Source organism: Anabrus simplex, unplaced genomic scaffold (assembly GCF_040414725.1).
Source record: "Anabrus simplex isolate iqAnaSimp1 unplaced genomic scaffold, ASM4041472v1 ctg00000130.1, whole genome shotgun sequence".
NCBI lineage: Eukaryota > Metazoa > Arthropoda > Insecta > Orthoptera > Tettigoniidae > Anabrus > Anabrus simplex.
Window position 1 is genome coordinate 121,383 of NW_027130079.1, and position 20,104 is coordinate 141,486.

At 51.0% G+C, this 20,104-nt stretch overlaps 2 non-coding genes across 2 annotated transcripts; both read left to right on the forward strand.

The window, feature by feature from the left end:
• The first annotated feature begins 3,078 nt into the window (after positions 1-3,078).
• Positions 3,079-3,240, forward strand: LOC137503524 (U1 spliceosomal RNA). The gene has a single exon (XR_011019194.1). It is a non-coding gene; the product is annotated as a U1 spliceosomal RNA (small nuclear RNA).
• A 7,835-nt stretch (positions 3,241-11,075) lies between these two features.
• LOC137503535 (U1 spliceosomal RNA) lies at positions 11,076-11,237 on the forward strand. The gene has a single exon (XR_011019205.1). It is a non-coding gene; the product is annotated as a U1 spliceosomal RNA (small nuclear RNA).
• Positions 11,238-20,104: the final 8,867 nt, after the last annotated feature.

Below are 20,104 nucleotides of genomic sequence, written 5' to 3' on the forward strand. Positions count from 1 at the left end.
GTCCTGTCCCCTTCCTTGTCCCCTTTCCCTCAAATTGATAAATGTCTCTATATTGATTCTGATCATCTTCCTGCTCTTCTTACTTTTTCTAATCTTTCATATTTCACCCATCTCCCCCCTCCCCGCCCCCCTCCTACCCGTCGATTCACTCATGTCAACTGGTCCGCCTATCGTACTACCATTACTAACCTCCTTCATGACCTTCCTCCTCCCACGTCCATGCCCACTTTACTCTCGTTCATTACCCACGTCGAACATGCCCTTCAGGTTGCAGATCACCTACATATTCCCCGTCGTTCTTATCATCCTACCAAGCCCCCTATTCCTCCCAAAGCACTTGCCCTCTTACAACTTGCCCATGATTACCACTTTTCCTATCTTCGAACTCGGGACCCTACCACCCTCCTTGAACACCGTCGTACACTTCGCCATGCCCGTTCGTATATAAAAGCCCTCAAACGAAAATACTGGATTACTGCCTGTTCTTCTTTCCCTGACTTGCAAGATTCCCGTGCCTTTTGGACCACTTTTCATCGTTTAACAAAAACCCATAAACCTCTGCCTACTTACCCAATTCATACTCCCACTACTACTCCCCTTACTAACAAAGATAAAGCTGACACATTTGCTGACTATTATTCTCAGGTCTTTTCTCCCTCCCCTTCTCCCCAGTTCACTCACCCTGATGAACCTACGATACTGCAACTTTTTAACTCTGACCTCCCTCAACTTCAACCCTCTTTTGTACATTTTGGTGATGTGGACTATACTCACCCCCTCAATGTCCCCATTACCCCCCATGAACTTCATTCTTACCTTAGTCATAAACGCAATACTGCCCCCGGTTCTGATCAAATTACTTATCGCCATATCCGCGAAGCCCCTCTTGCTCTCCACAATGCTCTGTGTACCATTTATAACACTCTTCTCTATACGGGTTTTTACCCTACCCACTGGGGGCATGCTCTCATTCTCCTCTTTTTAAAACCTCATAAACCCCCCTCCGCCGTCACATCTTATCGCCCTATCTCACTCCTCCCTGTCATCTCTAAGATCTTTGAAGGCATTCTGTGTCGTCGGCTTTCTCGTTATCTTCATTCCCTCCGTCTTCTCCCTTCTTCTCAAACCGGATTCCGTCCTCACTTCTCTACTCATGATAACCTCTTTCATATCACATCTTCACTTTCCGCCTATCTTCCTACCCACCGCCCGGCGGCTCTGGTTTGTCTAGATGTCACTAAGGCCTTTGATTCTGTTTGGCATGCCGGTCTTCTTTACAAACTCCGTCACCTCCCTCTTCCTATCACGATTATTCGTCTCTTATTTAATTACCTTCATTGTCGTACAGCAACAATTCTTATCCGTGGTGCTCGATCTTATACTTTCCCTCTCACTTCCGGTGTTGCTCAAGGTTCTCCTCTTTCCCCCCTCCTCTATATCTTGTATACTTATGATCTTCCTCATCCTTCCCCTCCCCTTCGTTTATATCAATATGCGGACGATCTGGCCATTCTGGCCTTCTGTCGTACATTTACTTCTCTTACTACTCGTCTTCAAACATATCTTAATACATTGGTGTCTTGGTTTAACTCCTGGCACCTCACCCTTAACCCCCATAAAACTCAATTTATTGTTTTTCGTTCTAAAGCTCGCCTTCGTCCCATTAGTAATCGTGTCCGCTTGACCTTGTATAACGTTCCTCTTGTAGAAACTAAACTACTTACTTATCTCGGTATTACTTTTCAAAATAATTTTCGTTGGAATCATCACCTTGATGCTCTTCACCGTAAAGCCCTCTCTCGTTTTCGTGCGCTTCGTTCCTTAACTGGCCCTTCGTGGGGCTTGAAGCCCCGCCATCTCCTTACCATTTACAAATCGTTTATTCGCCCCCTTATTACCTACGCTTCCCTAACATGGCTTACTGCCTCTTCTACCGAGTATGCCGGTTTACCCCGTTATGATCGCCACGCACTCCGTATTGCCTACCGTCTTCCCTTTGACACTCCTTCTGCGCATTTTCAACCTCTATATAGCTTTCCTTCTATCCTTACTCATCTTCACACTCTCCGTCTCACTTATATCACTTCTGGTCTTTCCCACCATAACCCTCTCGTTACCGAAGCCCTTACACTCTCCCCTTTAGCCACTGCTATTTATAATGATACTCGTCTGCCTACTCATGATTTTCTTTTTCCTACTGCTGTTCCTTAGCTTCCACCCTCTCCTCTCCGCCGCGCCTTTACCTCGTTATTATTTGTCTTGCTCTATTAAATATGCTGAACTTGATGTTCCTGGCTGCGGCTGCACATTTCTGCACCCACATCGACAATTGCGCCACCAGCGCTTTCTGTGTAGTGTTACCAGTGCTGTGTACCGTAACTACTCTACAGTCATACTTTTCCACGTTCTTTCTTTTTCTTCGTTTTACCGATAACTTCTCGTTTTTCGTAGTTCACAGGATTTCCTTCAGTTCGATCTCGTGTGTTCTTGAGTGAATGTTTTTGTCTTTCTACCCAATACTTACCTGACTTTTTCGTCGTTAATGCATATTTGCTGTCATTTAGTGTATTACGTGCCGTTCTGTGTTTTCTTGTCGCACTCTGTTTTTGTACTATGGTGTACCTTTCTTGTTTATTCATGTCTTGCTACTTTTTACCCGTTTCTCTTATTTTATTTTTCATGTGGACTATAGACTTTCTATTATCACTCACAGCATACGGACAGTTCACAGAAGATATATTTTCCACCTTTGTATTTGCTCCTTTTGTATGACAGTGCATTTTTCATGTCTGTACCTACTTTCTTTTGTTAATAAATGGGTGTTTGTTGGGGTTTGCTTCTTGGGGGGTGTGGTGTGGGTCTCCCTTGGGGGTCCGCCTGTTGCTCGCCTAACTCTTGCGCCGTCCTTTGCAGATCTTTTTTCCGGTATGTACGATACATACACCACTGCATTACAGGTTCTTTCTCTTCTCTTAATTATCCGCAGGCCGAAGAGCTCCTCGTTGAGCTGATGGCCCGCCCACCCCCTGCAGGTGGGAATGAAATAACTTATTGAACGAACGAACGAACGCACTCCTCATACTTACCTGGCGTAGGGGTTACCGTGATCAAGAAGGCGGTTCCCCCAGGGTGAGGCCCTTGCATTGCACTTCGCTTGGGTTGACCCCTGCGAATATCCCTAATGTGGATATCTCGGGCGCGTAATTTTTGGTAGTCGGGACTGCGTTCGCGCTGTCCCGGACTTTTTAGTAATAAACCAAAGAATTGTGACTGGAAGGGGTTCGATACCCCAAGGGGTCGGTTTATGTACTTGTAATTGTTTACAGGAGAGAAATAAAGGTTTGTGATTTTTGCACTTCCCCATGTTTTTGCTGAAACAATTCCAAACAATATCCTTGAGCTGTACGGTGTGAGGGCATACTCCTGCCTGCTGTTAAGAAACGGAAAGCCCGTTTCTTGTAACGTAGCAGAGCGGAGGTTACCCTTCAGATCGTAAGAGTATCTCTTTCTCCCTGTTCACAGACGTTTCCATTCGGATGAGTGTGAGAACCTTTTTTTTTTTTTTCGTGTAAAAAAAAGGTGATACATACCGCTATGACCCTTAGAGAGATTATTTTTCGTTTCCTCTTTTCTTCTGAAAAAAAAAAATTCTTTCTCATTCTTCTTCTAACTGGTAATATTTATAACCTACAAAAGAGCTACAGAGGAAGAATTGAGGCCAGGAATAGAACAAACGCATGCATGGATATGGATTTATTATTTTATTATTATTATTATTATTATTATTATTATTATTAATTTCTACTTCTAAGAAACAAAAAGGTTACCAGAATATTCGACTTAGTTTTTGCTTTTATCTTGTTTCAGGGTGGACCGAACCAGACTATACTAAACTCTGGCCAATGGAAGATTACGCTCAAGACCAAGTCAAAGCGTAGTTCTGCTCGTGACAGCGGTCAGAGGCCCCATTAAGCTGATAAGAAACACATGTACACTTTGATCTCGGCGAAAAAAGCCGAGAAGCGGTAGCGCCGGCACCTAGGCTGAGAAAGGTTCCCTCGGCCAGTACGTTTGATGGAGTTAGAGGAGAGTGAGGGGGGGGGGGGGGGGTCGCGTCGGCCCTTCGGCTAAGTGCCTCAAATTGTACATTTAGAATTTACAAGGTTTAAAATTATTCTGATTACAAGTTCAGTTTCCACTTTAAAATCTGGTTGCATGAAGTGCGTCCTTTTTTTTCATTTTTATTTTTCACCACTCAGCCACGTGAGCCGTCAAGGGCTTGACATTATACCACCGAGGGCTTTGGCCGTCTCACCGGACCGTGATAAGCGCAGGCCTCAACGTCTTGAGACTCGCAGTGGCCAGATCACTGACACGCCCTCAGTAGCAGGCGAGCGACACCTAGCGACCACCGAACTTACCATCTTGCTCGAGTTGTCGCTAAGAACATATTAAATGTTTTTTTATTAAATATTTAAATATTTACATTTCAAGCGTTGACGTATACAATATATAAGAAAGGCTGCTGGTAGAGTTGAACATAGGTATTTACAATGCAATATGATTTGGTTGCTGGTGAGTCCACTATTATATCAATTGTTTGAGTCCGTGTGGCTCTTGCTGGTAGGTGCTAAGTATAATATAATAATCTAGACTATAATACTTGGGTTTAACCCGGAACTAGGCATGCCACTGTTCATTCGCGCACTCTTTCAGCTTAGGTCATCAGTGTCGTGTTTCACTTGGTGTTCTGTTCTAAGATGTAGAGGCATCTGGAAGTGGTCCAACGTTCTCCCACCCTTGAGTCCCCGTGACCCCCTTACAGGCCTAAGTGGGATTGAGGTTGGGTGGAGGTACCCTGCCCACTGTTCATCTAGGACCATATGTTAGTTGGACCCTTCCAGTGCGCTAGGCATTTGGCCTGAGCTAAATTAATTTCTAGTTGACACGACCCTGATGTTGCCTATCATTTGCTCATCCATTCATGCTTACAGTACACAATAAAATAAGAGATAGTATTTACAGGTCAGCTTATTACAATGGACTTATAAGTGTTGGCTTCGTACTCGCACTCATCCATACTAACAGACATACAATGCACTCGTCCATACTAACATACATACTTCATTCGATCTCACATTCTTACAGCATTCATTACTTCCTTGCACACCCACTGATATACCCAGATGTACACTACCTATAATACATACAATAATACACAGCCACATGAAATAATTATATACAGGTATATACAATTAGCATAAGAAAGCACTCGTTCACTAGTGGAGATTCATTCATTCAGTTGCGCAAGGGCGCTCCACTTTCACTTCACAACACTGACACAGATCACTAACACACGCACTGTCACCACTCTTGGAGTGTTCAGCACCACACTGCAGCCGCTCAGGTGTATTGCCGGTGGCCAGTCACGTGCTCGACGTAAATGTCTCTGGACCATCGCACTGAGTCAGACACGCACAGGTTGGCCATCATCTTAGAGTAGGACTTGCTGATGCCCAAGTACTGTAGCGTTTTACTGTTGGCACCGTCCCAGGTACCGAGCGAGCCCACAATGAAGGCGTCCAGATTCACAGTGTAGCCGGCGTCACGTAAAATCCTCGCAGTTGGCTCGTACTTGGTTTTCTTCGAGTCGCGTGCCTTCTGTAGAGACTCGTATCCATCATCGAACGGGATAGTGACGTCGACTATTGTTATCACCTTCTTTTCCTTGTTGATGACTACCAGGTCAGGTCTTTGAGCTCTGATATCCTGAGGGATGTTAGTGCCTGACCCGGTGAGCTCGTCGAAGGGAACCTGTTGGTTCTTGCGGCATGCTCCCGACCTGGCAGGTACGGCTTTGGCAACTCTGTCAAGGATCGCGTCGTGCCTCCTTGTCATTGTGGCTAGATGTGGACGGCAGTGATTCATAACATGGGCCGTCGTCTCCTCTAATTCGCCACACTTGCGGCAACGGCGGTCGTTATTAGCCCTGTCGTATCTCCAGCATCCGTTGAGGGGCAGCACTCCCAGGCGAGCACGGTGTATGAATCGCCAGTCAGCGAATCTCGTATACCTCCCAGACTGTAAGAAGTGATTAGATGGGGTGTTCTGGGACGAGGTTCGTAGAATCTTTCCCTGATCAGGTTTTGATGTCAGCTGATGGCGATAGTGCTCCGTGAGGCATGAGCGGAGGAGTGCTGCCATGTCGCGACGCGATCCTTCATCAGCGACGCTAGTGACGGTCTCTGGGTGGGGGAGGTGAAGCTCCCATCTCTTGAGCGTCTCGGCCCATCCCCAACGTAGTCCTGGGATCCTCTTCTGCATCCGGCGGGTTGCTGACCTCGCGTATGACCAGAGTGTGCCTACGTCTCCCGAGTCCCTGTCGAAAGGCTCCTCCATGGACCCGGAGAGGTAGGTGGCCATATCCCTCGGTGATGGATCCTGCAGGATCCTCTTCTTTACGGTGGTACGGAGGCCCTCCAGCGCGAGCTTCGCGATGCTTTCATCGTTAGAACTTAGCAGCCTAAAGATGTGATTAATGGCTGCCAAGTCTGAGATGTCGGCTATCGGTGGAAGTCCAGCACCGCCTTGACGCGTTGGGATGAACACGATCTCAGCACTTGCACGCTGCGGTAGGTTGAGGACAGTTTTAGCGCCGGTCTTGATTTTCCTGTCTAGCTGGTGGAACAGGGTTTTCTTCACTCGTGACGACCGTAGCGTAAACTCGAGCTGCGGGATGATAAAGGTGCGCAGGGCGTCGAGTTTTTGCCACGGTGCGAGGAGGCTATTGAAGACTGCGTCGACCTCTCCTTCAATCCGCTCGATGGCTTTATTCGGGGTTTGGTCCACTTTCAAACCCGTTGGGACTCCAAGGTGTTGGTATGAGTCCCCTTCTCGAAGAGTGTCCATGGCTCCCCCGGAGATGGTGAATCCCGTGGCGAGAGTGGTCTTCTTCCTCATGTGGAGTGTGGCACATTTTTGCGGCTTGAATTCGAGGCCGAGCCAGCGCGCGGTACTGCCCATCCTCTCGAGCATGGATCTCATGTGCTCCTCTGACCTGGCTATTAGGGCGATGTCGTCTGCAAAGGCCAGGACAGATGCGGTGTAGCCTCTGATGTCGTATCCATGAGTCCTACTAACGTCGGTGGCGGTGCGAAGGAGGTATTCCATCACGATATTGAAGAGGATCGGTGATAGCGGGCAGCCTTGCCGGACTCCCGCGTTGAAGGGGATGGGGTTGGTGTCACCCGTCGTGGACCGGATCCTGGTGGTGCTACCGGTGTATAAATCGCTCACTATGTTGACGAGGTGAGAGCCTGCATTGATGTCGGTCAGTGCCCGAAGGATGGTGGAGTGGGGCACTGACCCGAAGGCGTTAGCAAGGTCAAGCCAGGCGATGACGACTTCTCTTCCTGTTCTTCGAGCATCCACCAGGATTTCTTGAAGCACAAAGTTGTGCTCGATGCAGCCTTCTGCTGGCATGAATCCCTTCTGCTGGGGTGAGATGATGTTGTTGGCCGCTGCAACCGAACCCAGCCTAGCTGCAATGATGCTGCAGTAGATCTTTCCGATGGTGTTGGAAAGGGCTATAGGTCTCCAGTTTGACAGATCATCCTGGTCGCCTTTCTTGAAAATAAGCACTGTCCTGCTTTGCTTCCAGGATGCGGGGACTCTAGAGTACCGAAGGCACACGTTGAAGATGGTCGCGAGTAGAGACCCATCCTTGTCGACCTGCCTCCATTGCTGGTATGTAATACCATCGGGCCCAGGTGCAGTGCTAGGGGCCTTGGATAACTTGAGGGCCACCTCTTCTGGTCGGATGTTGTCGATGGTAATGGGGTCCTCGATTCTTGGTAGCTTCGGTACTCTTTCTTCAGCTGGGTCGGTGGAACAGCCGTCCCTGGCCCGATGAACTCCCACGAAGTGCTCCTCCAGCTCTTCTTGGGGGGCCGTGCAGTAGGGGGATTCCTGTCCCAGAATCTGCCTCATCGCTTTGCGCCGGTCCACGCGGTACAGACGCTGAATCTTGGCGGCCTCTTTGGGGTCAAATTGGGGAACACCCCTGCGTCGTCGACGATTGAATGAGGGATCCCGGTTCTGCCGTCGGTTCTCTTCATTCCTCTGTACGTCCGCAGCGGTCGGTGTTTTATGAGTTCTGCTGCGAACGGCTTCGGTGAGATCACCACAGGCCGTCTCAAAGACCTCCCAGTCATCGATGAGTTGGAATCTCTCCATCCATTCTTGTTGGAACTGGCTTGGTTGTAATGTGCCAGCGGGTGGGCCGTTGTTGTTCTGGCTAGATGGACTTGTCGGAGTGGTTGAGGATTCTCCAGCGTCAGAGGTGTCATGTTCGGTCCCGTTGAGGCCGCCATCGTTGCTCCGTGTCGGGGATGCCGCTCTGAGCGTCGATATATCTTCGGGCTCGCTCGGTGTTGTCGTGGTGGTCGTGCCAGTTAGGGTGGAGTGCTGGTCCGTGGCTCTGGTGTCCGGAGGTGGGGCCACTGGGTCTCCATCGTGTTGCCTGGTCGGGCCGGTGTTGGAAGTCGATGTTCTCAGAGTGTGTCTGCCAGGAGGATCGGTAGCAGTTTCGGCCAGTGAGCTGCCTGAGGGTGGTGGTGAACCAGAGGTAGGGACGTCCAGGGGGGGAGCCTGGGGAGAAAGGAGGCACAATTGGTTTTCGATAGGAGTAGCCTTCACGGGAGGGTTGTCAAGCAGCTCCTGTTGGGGCCTCACGTCGCCGCAGATGGTGGGGCGACGCTCATCGTGGTGGTGGGGAGGCTCTTCATCTGTTGGAGTCACCCTCTGGAGGCGGTTGGCGGAGGCCGGGCGCGGTGGTGGGTTGGCCGGAGCTCTTCTTGGCCGCTGTCTGCCTGGGGGTAGCGGTGTGGAGGTGGTAGGGACCGACGGGGAAGGACGAGGGGACGCACGGAAAGCTGGTGGTGATGACAGGATCGAGCGTCGGGGAGAGGGGCCAGGCGTCGTGTAGACTCTGTTGGTGTCACCGTAGATCGTGAGGCGACATCTTCCTTGCGTCACGGAGTCAATGGACTGGTCAGGGTGTGCCTCTCCCCAGTGCTTGTTGGCCTGCTTCTTCGCGTATCTGTTGACAGAAGTTGAGAATTGCAGGCCACAGCATTCAAAAACCACCTCCAGCGTACATCCTCGTGCCAGGTGAAACCTCTTCGTATGTTTGATCAGATCCTCCTGGCGCTTGAACGTTTTTTGTGGTGCAGTGCAGGCAGGGCAGAGCCATCTCGTGGTGGTGTATGGTAGCCTGAAGATGATCTGTGTCCCAACGCGCTGTTCCCCACCTGCAACAGGAACAAAAACAGCAGCGTCGGGGTTCATATCCGGGTGAGGCACCGGGGTGGAGGTAGGGTGACTAAGCCTGCCACGCAGACTGGGGAGCGTCCCCGCACCACTCACATCCAGGGTCTCACCCACATCATCATCGGAGCTCCTCGTGATGTTCATCGCACTACTGCACAGTTCCAGTACGCTCAACAGTCAATCCCAGACACACTCAAGTACTCACTCCCGCTCCTATCCTCACACAACAAGGCTGTACTGACTCACGCACTCACACGGCCAAATTACTGGACTACACAGGCCCTCACACAGTCTCACTCGTACAGAAGCACTCGCACCACTAGGCTACCCGGCCTTGATACTTGTGTCACTGAGCTACACTGGTCACTTGGCTCCGAACGCGCAGCCGGGTTCAACCTTCGCTTCCACTCCCGCAGTCGCTCCCACTTTCACTCGCCGTTCACACCCGCTCACACTCGGACCCCTAAACTACCCGGGCCGGTGCACCACTGGACCACCCGAGCCGCCTAGGGCCCTCACTTGCACTCAGACTCACTCACTCCCACGCTCAAGTCACTCCTCGCACTCGGTCCCCTAAACCACCCGGGCCGTCGCGCCACTGGACCACCCGAGCCGCCTAGGACACTTGCTCGCACCCGGATTCACACACCGTCCACTCCCCCTGCCACTCCCACACTCGTGCCCAACTACTTTCACTCAGTCCCCTAAACTACCCGGGCCGGTGCACCACTGGACCACCCGGGCCGCTTAGGAGCCCTCAGTCACACTCGCACTCACTCACCTCTCACTCCCCCTACCACTCTCGCACGCACTCCCGCACTCACCCGCACACGCACTCACACACACTCACTCCACTAAACTATGTGGGCAGCCCTAGGGTGAAACCCTCAACCACCAGGAGCTTTGGCCGCCTCACTGGACCTTGATAAGCGCGGGCTAGGTCGTCACTAAGCCCGCAGTGGCCAGATCATTGGCACGCTCCTGGTGGCAGGCGAACCACACTGACACGCCCTCAGTAGCAGGCGAGCGACACCTAGCGACCACCGAACTTACCATCTTGCTCGAGTTGTCGCTAAGAACATAGTACACATCGATCTTAGCCAAGAGGCCGAGAAGCGAACACTTTGATCTTGGCCACATGGCCGAGAAGTGGTAGCGGGGCGCGTTAAAAAGCCTCTAATAGTAATCGAATGGGGTGCCTGGGCGAGGTACACACGGCAGCATTTCCTGGGAAGACGTTTCTAAAGTAAATATTGGCGGAAAACTTGTAGTTCGTTTGTTTTGGACTTTGGCTTGTGTTGGCGCTAGGGGTGATAGTTGAGCAGTAGTTTCAATGGCACATGGCATCGCATAGTGCGGAGTAGTAGTACAGGTAAGGGCAAGGCGGCGTCAGAGATTTGCGTGAAGTGCCACCTGCTGGGGAGAAAAGGAAGAAAGGAGCCTGCCCCATTTGACATTCGGTTACATTTGCGCGCTCTGTCGGCGGTTTGCGCAAGCTGCGACCCGGGCGGCGAGGCTCGTTGCTTGGGCCCATTTGACGCCAGGAGTGAAATGAGTGTCGAGTTGGAGATAGCGGTATCCTGTGTCTTAGTCGTGCGTTTAGGGATGTGATCCTCTCGACCTAGAGAGGTGCGCCCTATTAGACCGTAGGTTAATGTATTCAAACCATCACGGGCTGGTTGTAGTCTCTCCCTGTAGTTTTGCAGCCCCTTTTCGGTTTGCCGAGACGAAGCGGCGCACTCCTCATACTTACCTGGCGTAGGGGTTACCGTGATCAAGAAGGCGGTTCCCCCAGGGTGAGGCCCTTGCATTGCACTTCGCTTGGGTTGACCCCTGCGAATATCCCTAATGTGGATATCTCGGGCGCGTAATTTTTGGTAGTCGGGACTGCGTTCGCGCTGTCCCGGACTTTTTAGTAATAAACCAAAGAATTGTGACTGGAAGGGGTTCGATACCCCAAGGGGTCGGTTTATGTACTTGTAATTGTTTACAGGAGAGAAATAAAGGTTTGTGATTTTTGCACTTCCCCATGTTTTTGCTGAAACAATTCCAAACAATATCCTTGAGCTGTACGGTGTGAGGGCATACTCCTGCCTGCTGTTAAGAAACGGAAAGCCCGTTTCTTGTAACGTAGCAGAGCGGAGGTTACCCTTCAGATCGTAAGAGTATCTCTTTCTCCCTGTTCACAGACGTTTCCATTCGGATGAGTGTGAGAACCTTTTTTTTTTTTTTTCGTGTAAAAAAAAGGTGATACATACCGCTATGACCCTTAGAGAGATTATTTTTCGTTTCCTCTTTTCTTCTGAAAAAAAAAAATTCTTTCTCATTCTTCTTCTAACTGGTAATATTTATAACCTACAAAAGAGCTACAGAGGAAGAATTGAGGCCAGGAATAGAACAAACGCATGCATGGATATGGATTTATTATTTTATTATTATTATTATTATTATTATTATTATTATTAATTTCTACTTCTAAGAAACAAAAAGGTTACCAGAATATTCGACTTAGTTTTTGCTTTTATCTTGTTTCAGGGTGGACCGAACCAGACTATACTAAACTCTGGCCAATGGAAGATTACGCTCAAGACCAAGTCAAAGCGTAGTTCTGCTCGTGACAGCGGTCAGAGGCCCCATTAAGCTGATAAGAAACACATGTACACTTTGATCTCGGCGAAAAAAGCCGAGAAGCGGTAGCGCCGGCACCTAGGCTGAGAAAGGTTCCCTCGGCCAGTACGTTTGATGGAGTTAGAGGAGAGTGAGGGGGGGGGGGGGGGTCGCGTCGGCCCTTCGGCTAAGTGCCTCAAATTGTACATTTAGAATTTACAAGGTTTAAAATTATTCTGATTACAAGTTCAGTTTCCACTTTAAAATCTGGTTGCATGAAGTGCGTCCTTTTTTTTCATTTTTATTTTTCACCACTCAGCCACGTGAGCCGTCAAGGGCTTGACATTATACCACCGAGGGCTTTGGCCGTCTCACCGGACCGTGATAAGCGCAGGCCTCAACGTCTTGAGACTCGCAGTGGCCAGATCACTGACACGCCCTCAGTAGCAGGCGAGCGACACCTAGCGACCACCGAACTTACCATCTTGCTCGAGTTGTCGCTAAGAACATATCAAGCGTTGACATATACAATATATAGAAAAGGCTGCTGGTAGAGTTGAACATAGGTATTTACAATGCAATATGATTTGGTTGCTGGTGAGTCCACTATTATATCAATTGTTTGAGTCCGTGTGGCTCTTGCTGGTAGGTGCTAAGTATAAAATAATCTAGATTATAATACTTGGGTTTAACCCGGAACTAGGCATGCCACTGTTCATTCGCGCACTCTTTCAGCTTAGGTCATCAGTGTCGCGTTTCACTTGGTGTTCTGTTCTAAGATGTAAGGGCATCTGGAAGTGGTCCAACGTTCTCCCACCCTTGAGTCCCCGTGACCCCCTTACAGGCCTAAGTGGGATTGAGGTTGGGTGGAGGTGCCCTGCCCACTGTTAACCTAGGACCATATGTTAGTTGGACCCTTCCAGTGCGCTAGGCATTTGGCCTGAGTTAAATTAATTCCTAGTTGACACGACCCTGATGTTGCCTATCATTTGCTCATCCATTCATGCATACAATACACAATAAAATAAGAGATAGTATTTACAGGTCAGCTTATTACAATGGACTTATAAAAGTTGGCTTCGTACTCGCACTCATCCATACTAACAGATATACAATGCACTCGTCCATACTAACAGACATACTTCATTCGATCTCACATTCTAACAGCATTCATTGCTTCCTTGCACACCCACTGATATACACAGATGTACACTACCTATAATACATACAATAATACACAGCCACATAAAATAATTATATACAGGTATATACAATTAGCATAGGAAAACACTCGTTCACTAGTGGAGATTCATTCATTCAGTTGCGCAAGGGCGCTCCACTTTCACTTCACAACACTGACACAGATCACTAACACACGCACTGTCACCACTCTTGGAGTGTTCAGCACCACACTGCAGCCGCTCAGGTGTATTGCCGGTGGCCAGTCACGTGCTCGACGTAAATGTCTCTGGACCATCGAACTGAGTCAGACACGCACAGGTTGGCCATCATCTTAGAGTAGGATTTACTGATGCCCAAGTACTGTAGCGTTTTACTGTTGGCACCGTCCCAGGTACCGAGCGAGCCCACAATGAAGGCGTCCAGGTTCACAGTGTAGCCGGCGTCACGTAAAATCCTCGCAGTTGGCTCGTACTTGGTTTTCTTCGAGTCGCGTGCCTTCTGTAGAGACTCGTACCCATCATCGAACGGGATAGTGACGTCGACTATTGTTACCACCTTCTTTTCCTTGTTGATGACTACCAGGTCAGGTCTTTGAGCTCTGATATCCTGAGGGATGTTAGTGCCTGACCCGGTGAGCTCGTCAAAGGGAACCTGTTGGTTCTTGCGGCATGCTCCCGACCTGGCAGGTACGGCTTTGGCAACTCTGTCAAGGATCGCGTCGTGCCTCCTTGTCATTGTGGCTAGATGTGGACGGCAGTGATTCATAACATGGGCCGTCGTCTCCTCTAATTCGCCACACTTGCGGCAACGGCGGTCGTTATTAGCCCTGTCGTATCTCCAGCATCCGTTGAGGGGCAGCACTCCCAGGCGAGCACGATGTATGAATCGCCAGTCAGCGAATCTCGTATACCTCCCAGACTGTAAGAAGTGATTAGATGGGATGTTCTGGGACGAGGTTCGTATAATCTTTCCCTGATCAGGTTTTGATGTCAGTTGATGGCGATAGTGCTCCGTGAGGCATGAGCGGAGGAGTGCTGCCATGTCGCGACGCGATCCTTCATCAGCGACGCTAGTGACGGTCACTGGGTGGGGGAGGTGAAGCTCCCACCTCTTGAGCGTCTCGGCCCATCCCCATCGTAGTCCTGGGATCCTCTTCTGCATCCGGCGGGTTGCCGACCTCGCGTATGACCAGAGTGTGCCTACGTCTCCCGAGTCCCTGTCGAAAGGCTCCTCCATGGACCCGGAGAGGTAGGTGGCCATATCCCTCGGTGATGGATCCTGCAGGATCCTCTTCTTTACGGTGGTACGGAGGCCCTCCAGCGCGAGCTTCGCGATGCTTTCATCGTTAGAACTTAGCAGCCTAAAGATGTGATTAATGGCTGCCAAGTCTGAGATGTCGGCTATCGGTGGAAGTCCAGCACCGCCTTGACGCGTTGGGATGAACACGATCTCAGCACTTGCACGCTGCGGTAGGTTGAGGACAGTTTTAGCGCCGGTCTTGATTTTCCTGTCTAGCTGGTGGAACAGGGTTTTCTTCACTCGGGATGACCGTAGCGTAAACTCGAGCTGCGGGATGATAAAGGTGCGCAGGGCGTCGAGTTTTTGCCACGGTGCGAGGAGGCTATTGAAGACTGCGTCGACCTCTCCTTCAATCCGCTCGATGGCTTTATTCGGGGTTTGGTCCACTTTCAAACCCGTTGGGACTCCAAGGTGTTGGTATGAGTCCCCTTCTCGAAGAGTGTCCATGGCTCCCCCGGAGATGGTGAATCCCGTGGCGAGAGTGGTCTTCTTCCTCATGTGGAGTGTAGCACATTTTTGCGGCTTGAATTCGAGGCCGAGCCAGCGCGCGGTACTGCCCATCCTCTCGAGCATGGATCTCATATGCTCCTCTGACCTGGCTATTAGGGCGATGTCGTCTGCAAAGGCCAGGACAGATGCGGTGTAGCCTCTGATGTCGTATCCATGAGTCTTACTAACGTCGGTGGCGGTGCGAAGGAGGTATTCCATCACGATATTGAAGAGGATCGGTGATAGCGGGCAGCCTTGCCGGACTCCCGCATTGAAGGGGATGGGGTTGGTGTCACCCGTCGTGGACCGGATCCTGGTGGTGCTACCGGTGTATAAATCGCTCACTATGTTGACGAGGTGAGAGCCTGCGTTGATGTCGGTCAGTGCCCGAAGGATGGTGGAGTGGGGCACTGACCCAAAGGCATTAGCAAGGTCAAGCCAGGCGATGACGACTTCTCTTCCTGTTCTTCGAGCATCCACCAGGATTTCTTGAAGCACAAAGTTGTGCTCGATGCAGCCTTCTGCTGGCATGAATCCCTTCTGCTGGGGTGAGATGATGTTGTTGGCCGCTGCAACCGAACCCAGCCTAGCTGCGATGATGCTGCAGTAGATCTTTCCGATGGTGTTGGAAAGGGCTATAGGTCTCCAGTTTGACAGATCATCCTGGTCGCCTTTCTTGAAAATAAGCACTGTCCTGCTTTGCTTCCAGGATGCGGGGACTCTAGAGTACCGAAGGCACACGTTGAAAATGGTCGCGAGTAGAGACCCATCCTTGTCGACCTGCCTCCATTGCTGGTATGTAATACCATCGGGCCCAGGTGCAGTGCTAGGGGCCTTGGATAACTTGAGGGCCACCTCTTCTGGTCGGATGTTGTCGATGGTAATGGGGTCCTCGATTCTTGGTAGCTTCGGTACTCTTTCTTCAGCTGGGTCGGTGGAACAGCCGTCCCTGGCCCGATGAACTCCCACGAAGTGCTCCTCCAGCTCTTCTTGGGGGGCCATGCAGTAGGGGGATTCCTGTCCCAGAATTTGCCTCATCGCTTTGCGCCGGTCCACGCGGTACAGACGCTGAATCTTGGCGGCCTCTTTGGGGTCAAATTGGGGAACACCCCTGCGTCGTCGACGATTGAATGAGGGGTCCCGGTTCTGCCGTCGGTTCTCTTCATTCCTCTGTACGTCCGCAGCGGTCGGTGTTTTATGAGTTCTGCTGCGAACGGCTTCGGTGAGATCACCACAGGCCGTCTCAAAGACCTCCCAGTCATCGATGAGTTGGAATCTCTCCATCCATTCTTGTTGGAACTGGCTTGGTTGTAGTGTGCCAGCGGGTGGGCCGTTGTTGTTCTGGCTAGATGGACTTGTCGGAGTGGTTGAGGATTCTCCAGCGTCAGAGGTGTCATGTTCAGTCCCGCTGAGGCCGCCATCGTTGCTCCGTGTCGGGGATGCCGCTCTGAGCGTCGATATATCTTCGGGCTCGCTCGGTGTTGTCGTGGTGGTCGTGTCAGCTAAGGTGGAGTGCTGGTCCGTGGCTCTGGTGTCCGGAGGTGGGGCCACTGGGTCTCCATCGTGTTGCCTGGTCGGGCCGGTGTTGGAAGTCGATGTTCTCAGAGTGTGTCTGCCAGGAGGATCGGTAGCAGTTTCGGCCAGTGAGCTGCCTGAGGGTGGTGGTGAACCAGAGGTAGGGACGTCCAGGGGGGGAGCCTGGGGAGAAAGGAGGCACAATTGATTTTCGATAGGAGTAGCCTTCCCGGGAGGGTTGTCAAGCAGCTCCTGTTGGGGCCTCACGTCGCTGCAGATGGTGGGGCGACGCTCATCGTGGTGGTGGGGAGGCTCTTCATCTGTTGGAGTCACCCTCTGGAGGCGGTTGGCGGAGGCCGGGCGCGGTGGTGGGTTGGCCGGAGCTCTTCTTGGCCGCTGTCTGCCTGGGGGTAGCGGTGTGGAGGTGGTAGGGACCGACGGGGAAGGACGAGGGGACGCACGGATAGTTGGTGGTGATGACGGGATCGAGCGTCGGGGAGAGGGGCCAGGCGTCGTGTAGACTCTGTTGGTGTCACCGTAGATCGTGAGGCGACATCTTCCTTGCGTCACGGAGTCGATGGACTGGTCAGGGTGTGCCTCTCCCCAGTGCTTGTTGGCCTGCTTCTTCGCGTATCTGTTGACAGAAGTTGAGAATTGCAGGCCACAGCATTCAAAAACCACCTCCAGCGTACATCCTCGTGCCAGGTGAAACCTCTTTGTATGTTTGATCAGGTCCTCCTGGCGCTTGAACGTTTTTTGTGGTGCAGTGCAGGCAGGGCAGAGCCATCTCGTGGTGGTGTATGGTAGCCTGAAGATGATCTGTGTCCCAACGCGCTGTTCCCCACCTGCAACAGGAACAAAAACAGCAGCGTCGGGGTTCATATCCGGGTGAGGCACCGGGGTGGAGGTAGGGTGACTAAGCCTGCCACGCAGACTGGGGAGCGTCCCCGCACCACTCACATCCAGGGTCTCACCCACATCATCATCGGAGCTCCTCGTGATGTTCATCGCGCTACTGCACAGTTCCAACACGCTCAACAGTCAATCCCAGACACGCTCAAGTACTCACTCCCGCTCCTATCCTCACACAACAAGGCTGCACAGACTCACGCACTCGCACGGCCAAATTACTGGACTACACAGGCCCTCACACAGTCTCACTCGTACAGAAGCACTCGCACCACTAGGCTACCCGGCTTGTCACTTGTGTCACTGAGCTGGTCACTGGTCACTTGGCTCCGAACGCGCAGCCGGGTTCGACCTTCGCTTCCACTCCCGCAATCGCTCCCACTTTCACTCGCCGTTCACACCCGCTCACACTCGGACCCCTAAACTACCCGGGCCGGTGCACCACTGGACCACCCGAGCCGCCTAGGGCCCTCACTTGCACTCAGACTCACTCACTCCCACGCTCAAGTCACTCCTCGCACTCGGTCCCCTAAGCCACCCGGGCCGTCGCGCCACTGGACCACCCGAGCCGCCTAGGACACTTGCTCGCACCCGGATTCAAACACCGTCCACTCCCCCTGCCACTCCCACACTCATGCCCAACTACTTTCACTCAGTCCCCTAAACTACCCGGGCCGGTGCACCACTGGACCACCCGGGCCGCTTAGGAGCCCTCAGTCACACTCGCACTCACTCACCTCTCACTCCCCCTACCACTCTCGCACTCACTCCCGCACTCACCCGCACACGCACTCACACACACTCACTCCACTAAACTATGTGGGCAGCCCTAGGGTGAGACCCTCAACCACCAGGAGCTTTGGCCGCCTCACTGGACCTTGATAAGCGCGGGCTAGGTCGTCACTAAGCCCGCAGTGGCCAGATCATTGGCACGCTCCTGGTGGCAGGCGAACCACACGTTAGATCGCTAATCGTTCCTAGCGACCCAAGCGAGCGCTGTCCCTATCAGCCCAATATTCAGCTTAAAAAAGCGAGAACCCTGCTTTTCCTGCTTATTCAGGGACACAAAATTAAGCTGATAAGAACAGATCGCTTCTCGGCCTCTTGGCTAAGATCAATCTTGTGGACATCGGGTCGGGCGACGTTCCTGTGGCTCTGCCTCCACAGAAGGGCTGTGTTGGAGACAGCCACCCGGTGCCGACAATGTCTGGGCCGGCCACGGCTCCCTCAGTTGACTCCATTATTGGCCATGATGATGATCTTATTTTGAATACCACTCCTGATATTGACTTTATGATCAGTAACTCAGATAATTCCATCTCCTCTGAGACTGATTCAATGATGAGGGAGTTGCGTGGTACACCTCCCGAGTCCCTGACTCTCCAATCTTCCTGTGCCACCGAGGAGAACGCCTTGCCTCGAGAGGGTTTAGACCCTTTGGTTGATATTGAGATTGTTCAAGATCCCATCGGTGACGATCAGCCAGGCCAGGAAGATATTGCTATTATTGATGTGGATGATAAGTCACCTCTCCATATCCATGTTCCGGCGTTAGATGCTATACTTCGGGAAGGAATCTCTCATACCAACTGGCAGAGATTCGAAGGGATTCTATGTAAAGTCACCGAGGATGCTCAAAATATTGTTAAAATCCCTATTCACCAAGGCGACTCATCTCAGAAGAAAAAGGACCCCGACGACCCGAAGTATATTCAATCTTTATACAGGAACAATAGAAGGAAAGCCGTGAGGCTTATCCTTGGAGATGACGGGCGGAGGTGTAACATCGACAACGAGATTGTGACTGCTCACTTCAAGAAAACTGCTGAAAGTAAAAGGAGCGACTTATCAGACTTTAATTCTCGGCCACCAGAGAATACTCCTTGCGTGAACACCTCTAGGATCACGCCTATAGAAGTTCAAAGTCGCCTCCAAAAATGTGAAAACACAGCTCCAGGGCAAGATCTTCACGGCCTCCTACACTGGAAGATGGTTGATCCAGCCTGTACACTGCTGGCTCGAATTTTTAACATCTGCATGAAGTATGAAAAGATCCCCAGCGACTGGAAGAAATCAGTCACAATCTTAATTTATAAGAAAGGCGATCCGCAGGACATTACCAACTGGCGTCCTATTGCCATCATGCGGACTATTTATAAACTATATTCAGGTGTTTTAGCTAAGAGGATTACCACCTGGATGATGGATAATAAAATTCTAGCGCCAGCGCAGAAGGGTTTTCTGCCACATGACGGAGTTTTTGAGCATAACTTCACGCTCAAAACAAAATTCGATAAAGCAAGATGTGAGAAAGGACAGTTCTTGGCAGCTTGGCTGGACTTCTCAAATGCATTTGGCTCCGTGCCGCACGACGCTATCTTTGCGGCGCTTGACAGAAGTGGTGCTGGCGCTAAATTGAAGAAGATAATTAAGGATATGTATACGGGCTCTTCCACCCGTGTACAGACTTGTAATGGGGTCACAGAAAATATTTCCATCGAGTGTGGTGTAAGACAAGGTTGCCCAATGAGCGGTCTTCTCTTCAACCTTGTGATTGACCCCATTATAAGAAGTATTCAGAGCGAGAACTCAGAACACCAGATTCTCGCTTATGCTGATGACATTGTCCTTTTGTCAGACGATCCGACGAAACTGCAAGATAATATTAATGTCATCGATACTTTATCCAAGAAAATTAACATCAAACTAAAAACATCGAAGTCCTTCAGTTTACATCTGTCTGGAGAGACCCCAGTTGGAACGAGAAATTCTA